Source organism: Priapulus caudatus, unplaced genomic scaffold, assembly GCF_000485595.1.
Source record: "Priapulus caudatus unplaced genomic scaffold, Priapulus_caudatus-5.0.1 Scaffold2355, whole genome shotgun sequence".
NCBI classification, from domain to species: domain Eukaryota; kingdom Metazoa; phylum Priapulida; class Priapulimorpha; order Priapulimorphida; family Priapulidae; genus Priapulus; species Priapulus caudatus.
The window spans coordinates 14,268-23,592 of record NW_014579416.1 but is presented as its reverse complement, the minus strand read 5'-3'; the positions used below and the strand labels follow the sequence as shown (position 1 = coordinate 23,592).

General features: G+C 46.5%; 1 long non-coding RNA gene across 1 annotated transcript in view; it reads left to right on the top strand.

Annotated features, from left to right (window-relative positions):
• LOC106818583 overlaps positions 1-6,948 on the top strand; it is a 12,034-nt gene extending 5,086 nt beyond the window's left edge. The window contains exons 2-3 of the long non-coding RNA XR_001395249.1: positions 5,762-5,899; positions 6,925-6,948. This is a non-coding gene — a long non-coding RNA (uncharacterized LOC106818583). The remainder of the gene's footprint in view (positions 1-5,761; positions 5,900-6,924) is intronic.
• Positions 6,949-9,325: the final 2,377 nt, after the last annotated feature.

Sequence of the window (9,325 nt, the reverse complement as noted above, 5' to 3'; positions counted from 1 at the left end):
CTGAAGATCCGTTTGACCCACATGTTTTAAATTGCATATAGTTGTTACTTCTATGGGAGATGTTTGAACGTCCTATTTTGGAGCACGCCAGTTGACCTACATTCGAGCCACGTCCACTTTTTGGCAAAAATGTAAATGGCCATAAGGCAGTCAGTTCAGGTTCAACGGATTTTGCTCATTTCTAGTATGTGAATGAATGAGGACTGGCCCCAAAACATATCACACAGGTTTTGATTATTTTTTTAATTATGAAAATTAGGTAAATTTCGGCAATTTCAAATGCATTTCAGTGTCTGCCTACGGTCAACGAGAACTCAAGAACCGTTTGACCCACATGTTTCAAATTGCATGCAGTTGTTACTCCTATGGGAGAGGTTTGAACATCCTATTTTGGAGCACGCCAGTCGACCTACTTTCGAGCCACGTCCAATTTTTGGCAAAAATGGAAATGGCCATAAGTCAGTTCTAAATTCATTAGATTGTGTTACATTTTGGTATGTGAATGTGTAAAGCTAGCCCCAAATCAGTTGTTACTTCTATAGGAGAAATGACAACGTCCTATTACGTTTATTTCGTCTAACTGCTCAACAACTCTACACTCATACCTATATACGTGTAATATTGTGTTTTAGATTCTTCGTTACAGTAATTTGACTGGAATATTTAATTGTTTTTATTTGCGCAATATTCGAAAACCAAAATGGCGATCATTTAGGCGTAGCGGCATCTTTTGTCAAGATCTCAGATCTAAAACATTTATTTTCGCATCAAAACTTATGCATATATCATTATCAAGAGTATATAATGGGAGATATGCTATATAATGGGAGTTCTCCAATATATACTCTTGCTTTATATATGTCCCCTCCCTCTTCTATCACACCCAAGGTGAGCTACAGTGTCATTGACACTTTCATTACCTCACATTTTTGTTTCCCTCTTTATTTGCAACATTCTTTGTTTTTGTTTTAGGTGACGCGTCGGCGGTTTACGCTAACGTATTACTGGCGCTTGTCGCCACCGCCGTTGCCATGGCAACAGTGTCATGATGACGCCACTCCGCACTCTGTCAATTCGATCGACCTATTACTTTACGATTTAAGTTTTTTTGTTGTTTTATTATTGTGTGTGTTTTTGATTATGAGCGCAATAAATGCACCCAGCATGCATAGCGCAGTTTTTCGTACTTTGTTTCTTGTTGCCATGGTGATTACGTTGCCAGAGCGCTGCTTCTTTGCAGCAAACAGTTATACGCTGAGCCACACAATATCTTTCAAGGTCAAATGATTGAGGTCAAGTAAGGGCAAGTACAAATTAAGCCAGCCACCTCCGCTCCTGACTTCATTCAGCGCCCTATTTGTGCGTCTTATCTGACTTCTCTTTCTCCATATTAACCCGTATTAACCGATGTTAGCCCAGACTAATCCGTACTAATCCATGTTAATACCAAAAAACCCATAGTAATCCATGTTAATACGTACAAACCCATACTAATCCATGTTAATACCTAAAAACCAATACTAATCCATTTTAATACCTAAAAACCAATACTAATCCATGTTAATACGCACAAACCAATACTAATCCATGTTAATACGTATGAACCCATACTAATCCATGTTAATACGTGTCGTTTTCTCGCACTTCATCAAGTGTAGTCGCTTCTTTGCGACTATTCCTTCTACTGTTTCTTCTCGTATACTAGTATAACTACAGTATGCCAGTAATGTACATAATATGTAAATAGTTAAAAAAAAATATTATTAATACAATAATAACAATTAGTAAATAATATAATATAGATAAATATAGTATACTTGGTTTAACTACTATACTCGCGTATCTTTACAATTGCTACTTCTTGTTTGTTTCCTCGTATAATAGTACAAATATAACTGCAATATAAATAATATCTAAATAGTTATAGAATTTATTATTAATTTATTAACACCAACTCAATTGAATAATGCAATAAATATAGATACAGTATACTTGGTTTAACCAGTATACTAGCGTTTAACAATTATTTTGTAAGTGTATCTAGTAATCGTATCTAGTTTTTAACTTGCTGTTCATTATGGGGGTGGGGGTAATATGCATTTAACGTTATTACGCTATAGAAATAAATAATATTCCTCATCTGTGGCATAATAAAATTGGCAGAAATGCAATTAGATGCCGAAGCCACTAATTGTGGCGGTTTTAATGTTTTCTAGCGAATTTATGAGCTACAGCGAGTATGACAAGTCCACGCCGTACAGGCATAATAATACATAGCTGTGAGATTTCTACAGCTTTATTTCATAGTTTCTGTTATAAGTTACTAAAACATGCTTGATAATAATGATATATAATTGTTAATAATGTTAAAAATGATCTAATATATGTTAACAATAACAATAATGGTGGGTTGTAGTCTGATAGAACAAGGAAGGAGGGAGACGGTTAGGGTTAGGCTTAGGTAAGAGTAGATACTAGTATTATGAGAGAGGGTTGGGGTCAGGGTTAGGGTTAGGGTTAGGGTTAAGGTTAGGTAAGAGTAGATACCAGTAGTAGGAGAGAGGGTTAGGGTTAGGGTTAGGATTAAGGTTAGGTAAGAGTAGATACTAGTAGTAAGAGAGATGGTTAGGGTTAGGGTTAGGCAAAAGTAAATACTCTTCCTAGATAGCTGATATTAGGCTGTAATGCTGGCAGCAGTGTGGCAGGAGAGAGGGTTAGGGTTAGTCGTAGGTAATACTATATACTAGTATTTGATAGCTAACTTTAAACTGTGATGCAGGCAGCAGTGTGGCAGGAGAGAGGGCTTCATCGCTCTCTATCTACACGAGGATGTAGATCCCGACACGATAGACGTAGAGACAGGCATGGACGCCGACCGGAAGTGGTGCGGCAACCAGCTTCCGGCCAACACCACGTCGCAGGTGAGTCTAACCAATCACGAGGCGACGGGATGACGTAATGCATACACGACGTCTTTGTGACGGAGTGTATCTAATCAATTTTTTATAAAGAATAATATTCACGTGTTAATACATTACAGAGTAAAGTGTTGACACCTCACCGTGTCATGTGCTGATACGTCACAATGTCACGTGTTGATACGTCACAGTGTCACGTGTTGATACGTCACAGCGTAACGTGATGATACCTTACAGTGTAGTATTCATACGTCACAGCGTAACGTGTTAATACGTCATAGCGTGACGTGATGATACGTCACAGTGTGGTATTCATACGTCACAGCGTAACGTGTTGATACGTCACAGTTGGCTCATGCAAAATGATGGTTAAGCTGTTAATTAGCTCTTAATTAGCTGTTAATTAGCTGATTAAATGTTGTAAGTTTAAAAAGGCTATCACCTTCATGCTGCTTTAATATCAGAAACGATGCAGATTAAAGAATCGATATATACTGTTGTCCGTCATTGCATTGTCACTTGGAACGCCCTTATCCCAAAGCTGATTGGTTGCAGCTACCCATGAAATCACTCCAGGCGGATAGGACGATTGTGTACTATCATCTAACCTCGGCCATACGTAACAACGTAGTACATAACACACGTTCCCCGAACTATTTCGAATAGGCCTACTTTTTCAAGAGCCATATAATTTTCAGAGAGATCTACGATTCTAGGCAAACTACCAATGCAATCTAATATTCTAGGCAATTTCGAGTTTTTAACGTTAGGGACAGTACGATTTTCGTTGAGCCTGTCAAAATGACACAAATTTCCTCGAAGATCAAATCAAAGAAATTAAAGTTTTATAAATTTATCTGTATTTCCGTCACGAAATCACGTGACCGATGAGGGCATGTGAAGTATAGACGTGCATCAACCACCAACGTGATAGAACCGCTGGAACGAAGGAGGGTGGCGGAATCACCCGAGGTTTGCCTAAGAATCGTTTCCCATGCCTACTCCTTGGCTCTTTATCTCACTCACTGCCAACTCACACACTAGCGCGCGCCACCATATATACCAGTGTACAGCAGTACACAAACAAGAGAACAGCACAAGCACCAGCAATACATACCGGCGCTACTCTCAACTTGGCCATTAGGTGGCGCTGCGGTCGTAGTAACGTGACAACGTTTACTCAGTGTCTCGTGCGCGCGAGAAAGTGATGACATTAATAGAATTATAGCGTAGATATATATATAGTGTAGAGTAGGATTTTTGTATTGTACAGTATCGTGCGCCTGTGTGCGTGCGTGCGTGCGTGCCTGCGTGCGTGCGTGCGTGCGTGCGTGCGGGAGGTAGGAACAACACATGCTCTTTAATCTTAGCTCGCATGCCGACGACGACGTCGATAACGATGACGATGAGGATCATGACGATGATAACGAAGACAATGACGATGGCGGCAATGACGATGATGACGACGACGATGACGATGGCGGTAATGACGATGATGACGACGACGATGACGATGGCGGTAATGACGATGATGACGACGACGATGACGCGCACCGGCGATTCTGTTTTTCGCGCCTGTTAGTGAGTTGTTTGTTGGTTGTGTTTTCCTTACATTGACTCTCCGCTTCACATTGCCTCTCTTGTTCAACTCGCTCTCCCATGCTCTGGAGTTGTATCCATACCAGATTAATCTGATCGCTGTTGTATTCCGCGTTCTAATAAAGTTCAACCTCTCATATGTTGTGAACCTATTCTTGCTCTGTTGTTCCATGTCGTTCTCTGTTTCCAAGCCACATATATTATTGTTTACACCAGAATGTACTTGCTATGCTTTGTTCTGCGTTATAGTTCCCGACATCTATTGCTTCATCCGAATCTCTTGCTGCCCTGTGTCCTCCGTTCGTGCTGTGTTTCTTGTTATTGGTACCTGAGCCCTCTTTGCGTGTTAGGCGGTCAGGTCAAAATGATATTCAAAAATGGGGGTGTTAAGTCTAATTCTGCGTCTACTTTGTACATCATTGTTTGCGCTTGCGTGCGGTGGACTGATATTCATCCCAGGTCTGCGCCTGCCAAATCCTCTGCTGATCGCCCCCCCTCCGCCGCCGTCGTCGATCGTCGTCGTCGATGCTGGCCCCGTCCCCGCTCCGTACGTCGTCGTCGCGCCCGCCTCGCCCTCCCTCGCACCTCCTCCCCCCCCCCCACCCAATAAACTAAAAATCCATCAACTCCAACCACCCCCGCCCCTCCTCGATCGTCGCATCGTCCTGCTCCATCAATCGTCACGTCGTCGTGCACACTCCCCGCTCCCAACATCATGATCGCCACATGCAATCAAACCGGCTCATCGCGATCGTCCGTGATCACCCCCCCCCCCACCCCGCCCTCCGATAGCTCCGTCGATCGTCCTGCCCTCTCATCCAATCGTCGTCGTCGTCTACCACCACCCCCCCCCCCCCCCACCGACCCGCCCAGCACCGCCCCCTCACCACCCTCCTCCCATCACCGCCCCTGAATCATCCAATCCACCCCCCCGCCCACCTTTCTCACCTCCCGTCAGTCCCGTACCGCTCCCACTCCGCCCTCGCCATCATCCATCATCCATCATGATATCAATACTCGCGCTTCTATCCGTCCGCCCGTAGTCAACTGCCTCATCATAATACATCATCATCATCACAGAGCTTCTATCGTCGTCGTTCGTCACTGCGTGCTTCTCATCATCATCATCATACATAATCACGTTATCTATCCGTGCCGTCGATATGTCCATATGCATCATCATCATCATCATCATCACGACGTCGCCGCTCCATGCAATATCATCGTCACCGACAGTCGTGAAGGCCTCGCTGCGGTAGCCGTGTGCGTGTGTAACCGAATACGTCGGGACGCGCGGCGGAGAGTTCTGCCACGGCAGTCCGACAGCCTGCCCGCACGCCTGCACATGTGGACGTTCGAACGGTCCTACCCTACCGTCTGACGTGAGTCGATCCTGAAGAGAGAGAAAGAGAGAGAGAGAGAGAGAAGAGACAGGAGAAAGGAGAGAGAGAGGAGAGAGGAGAGAGAGGAGAGAGAGAGAACGAGAGAGAGAGAGAGAGAGAGAGAGAGATGAGAGAGAGAAGAAGAGAGAGAGAAGAGAGAGGTCATACCTAGGCTGACAGTGAGTCGCTGCTGAGTCAGTTGTAGTAAGGAAAGCGGGGCCGGGGGGGATAGAGTCCTGGTGGAGAGATGGGAGAAGGAGGGGGGACGAGAGTAGAGCGAGAGAGAGAGAGAGAGCGAGGGCGGAGAGAGGAGAGACAGGAGAGTAGATGACGAGCAGAGAGAGAGCGAGAAGAGAGAGAGAGAGAGAGAGAATAAGGCGGAGAGAAGAGCGAGGAAGAGAGAGAGAGAGAAGGATAGAGAGAGAGAGTAGAGGAGGAGAGAGAGAGAGAGGAGAGGAGAGGAGAGAGGCGAGCGAGAGGCGAGGCAGAAGGAGAGAGAAAAGAGAGAGAGAGAAAGGGAGGAGAGAAGCGGAAGAGAGAGAGGAGAGAGCAGATAAAGAGGCGGAGAGGGCGAGAAAGAGCGAGGAAGAGAAGAGAGAGAGAAAGAGAGAGAGAGAGCGAGAGAGAAGGAGAAAGGAGAGAGAGAGCGAGAGAGAGAGCGAGGAAGAGGAGAGAGAGAAGAGAGAGAGAGAGAGGAGAGAGAGAGAAGGAGAGAGAGAAGGAGGAAGAGAGAGAGAGAGAGAAGCCGAGAAGAGAGGAGAGAGTGAGAGAGGCGAGAGAGAGAATGAGACCGAGAGAGAGAGAGAAAGGAGAGAAGAAGAGAGAGAGAGAGAGAGAGAGGAGAAGAGAGAGAGAAGCGACGAGAGAGAGAGGCGGAGAGAGCGAGAGAGAGAGGCGCGAGGGAGAGAATGAGAACGGAGAGAAGAGAGAAGAGAGAGAGAGAGAGGGAGGAGACCTCTAAGATGTAGCTACGCTTACGAGTTTAATGAAGTGCCTGGATGACCTTTTCTCCTTCTGTGTTACAGGTTTTCCACGGGAGAATTTGGCGGACTTAGATTCATGAACATGGGATGCTTCCATGACGGTGAAGCGCGCAAGCACGCCGGATCGCAACGCAGCACGCGCACGCACAGCCATTAGCGCGCACGTACGCACGCACACGCACGGCAGCAGCCAAGAGGCAGCACGCACACACGCTCGCACACACACATTCCGAAGCGCTCACGCCTGCCGCACGGCGACGCGCTGTCGCACGCCGCGCAGGCACGATCAAGAACGCTAGAACGCCGGTGGCAGGACGAACGCACCACGTACTTACGGACGTTCTCACAATAAACATAAATATTAACCAATATAACGATATGAGAGGATATATAACGAAAGCAAGCATAGCGATGTAACGCTTATTACAATGCTGATGACCCATAATCTATGAAAAAGAGCATTCCACAGCACTAACACAAGAGCAGTAGCAGGAGAGTAGCCGTAGTAGGTGTAAGTAGCATAGCAGACAGGCAGTAGGCAGCAGTAGTAGTTGCAGGCAGCAGTATGCCTAAGTAGTAGAGCAGCAGCAGCAGTACATCAGAGGCCGCAGCAGTAGAGCAGCAGCAGACAGTAGCAGAGCAGGTAGATCAGCAGCAGCAGCAGGCGGCAGCAGCGGCAGAAGCGGGACAGCAGCTGACAGCAGACGGCAGCAAAAAAGCGCCCCGCACAGGGCAGCAGCGGCGCAGCGGCAGCAGCGGCGCAGCGCAGCAGGGCAGCAGCGGCGACGGAGCAGCGGCATAGCAGGGCAATGAGGCAGCGGCAGCAGCGGACAGCAGCGGCAGCGCGGCAAGCAGGGGCAAGCAGCGGCAGCAGCGGAGCAAGCGGCAAGACACGGAGCAGTAGTTATGTCAGCAGCAGTAGTAAGGAGTAAGTTAGCAGTAGTACCAGCACATAAAGTAGCAGCAGCAGCAGCAACCACAGCACAGCAAGCGAGGAGTAGCAGCAGCATCACCGCAACCACACAGCCAGCCAGCAGCAGCAGCGGAGTAGTAGCAGAGCAGGCAGCAAGCAGCAGAGTGAGTAGCAGCAGCCAGAGCAGCAGCACCACACCACAGCAGCAGCAGACAGTAAGCAGCAGCAGCACACATCACCCATACAGACGAGCAGCAGTAAGGAGTAGCAGGTGATTTTGCATTTGTTTTTTTATTGTGTTAATTTGTTTTTTTTTATTTCTTTGACATGAGCTTTTTTTTTATTTTTTTTTTGGTAAAGCGACAGAAAACAACAAGCCCACAACAACAAGCGTTAGCAAGCAGTAGCAGCAGGTAGTCAGCAGCTAAGCGGACAGTAACAGCAGAAGTAGAACACCAACCACCCATAGCACAGCAGCAGCAGCAGGCAGTAGAGCAGCAGTAGCGAGCAGCAGAGTAGCAGAAGGCAGTCAGTAGCATCAGCGCAGCGCAGAGAGAAGCAAATAATAGAGCAGTATGTAGGAGCAGAAGACAGTAAGCAGTAGCAGTAGCAGCCGCAGCAAGGTATACAAACAGTAATAGTCAGCAGAAGCAGCAGTAAGTAGCAGTACATACAGCAGCAGCAGTAATGCAACAGATGTAGCCAGCAGCAGTAAATAGATCAGTAGTAGCAGCAGTACAGTACAGCAGTATCAGTAACAACAGATAGGCAGTGAAGCAGCAGGCAGTAGCGGTCGAAGTGCGTGAATTTGTGCTTTCCCCTTCCATCTTTGGCAGAGATGATGTAAGACGGGAAGTCAAGTGTCCAGACTAAATGGATTCTGCATCAGCCAGGACGTGTGAGACGCAGGCGCTAGATGGGGTGTCGTAATGGCGGACCGCGGCGACAGCTCCGAGCAAAGCTGTAAGCCGTCAATCAGTGTGACGTCACGGTGTGGCAGGGCGTAGAAAGAGGTCCGCGCAGCACGCACATGCCCCACACACAAACAACAACATACATACACATGAGAAACACACACACACCAACCACAAACATACACATCACTACACAATACCAATACCAACACTACCCCCACACCGACAACCAACACACCACAACACACAACATAATAACGCAGTGAAACAACAGCCCACCACTCATCCATCACACGCAACAGCACTCTAACACAAAAAGAGTCACATAACATACTCGAGCACATTCTTTTGAGGGTATAAATTTTTTTGTTTGGTTTAGCAAAAGACACAGATTTGGCTTGTTTCTGCTGAAAGGGAGACTGGCCTCATTTTATATGTAGCTGAACGCTTGTCATGGTCAAGAATGAGACTATTGAATGGGGTGTCGTCGGGTACGGTCCGCTCTCCGCCGTCCGTCCGTCCGTAAACATTTGGATACGGTACAAAGAGTACTGAAGAATCGTTTGACCCACATGTTTTAAAGGTGTGGAGTGTTGTGTATAGTCTTATGAGAAAT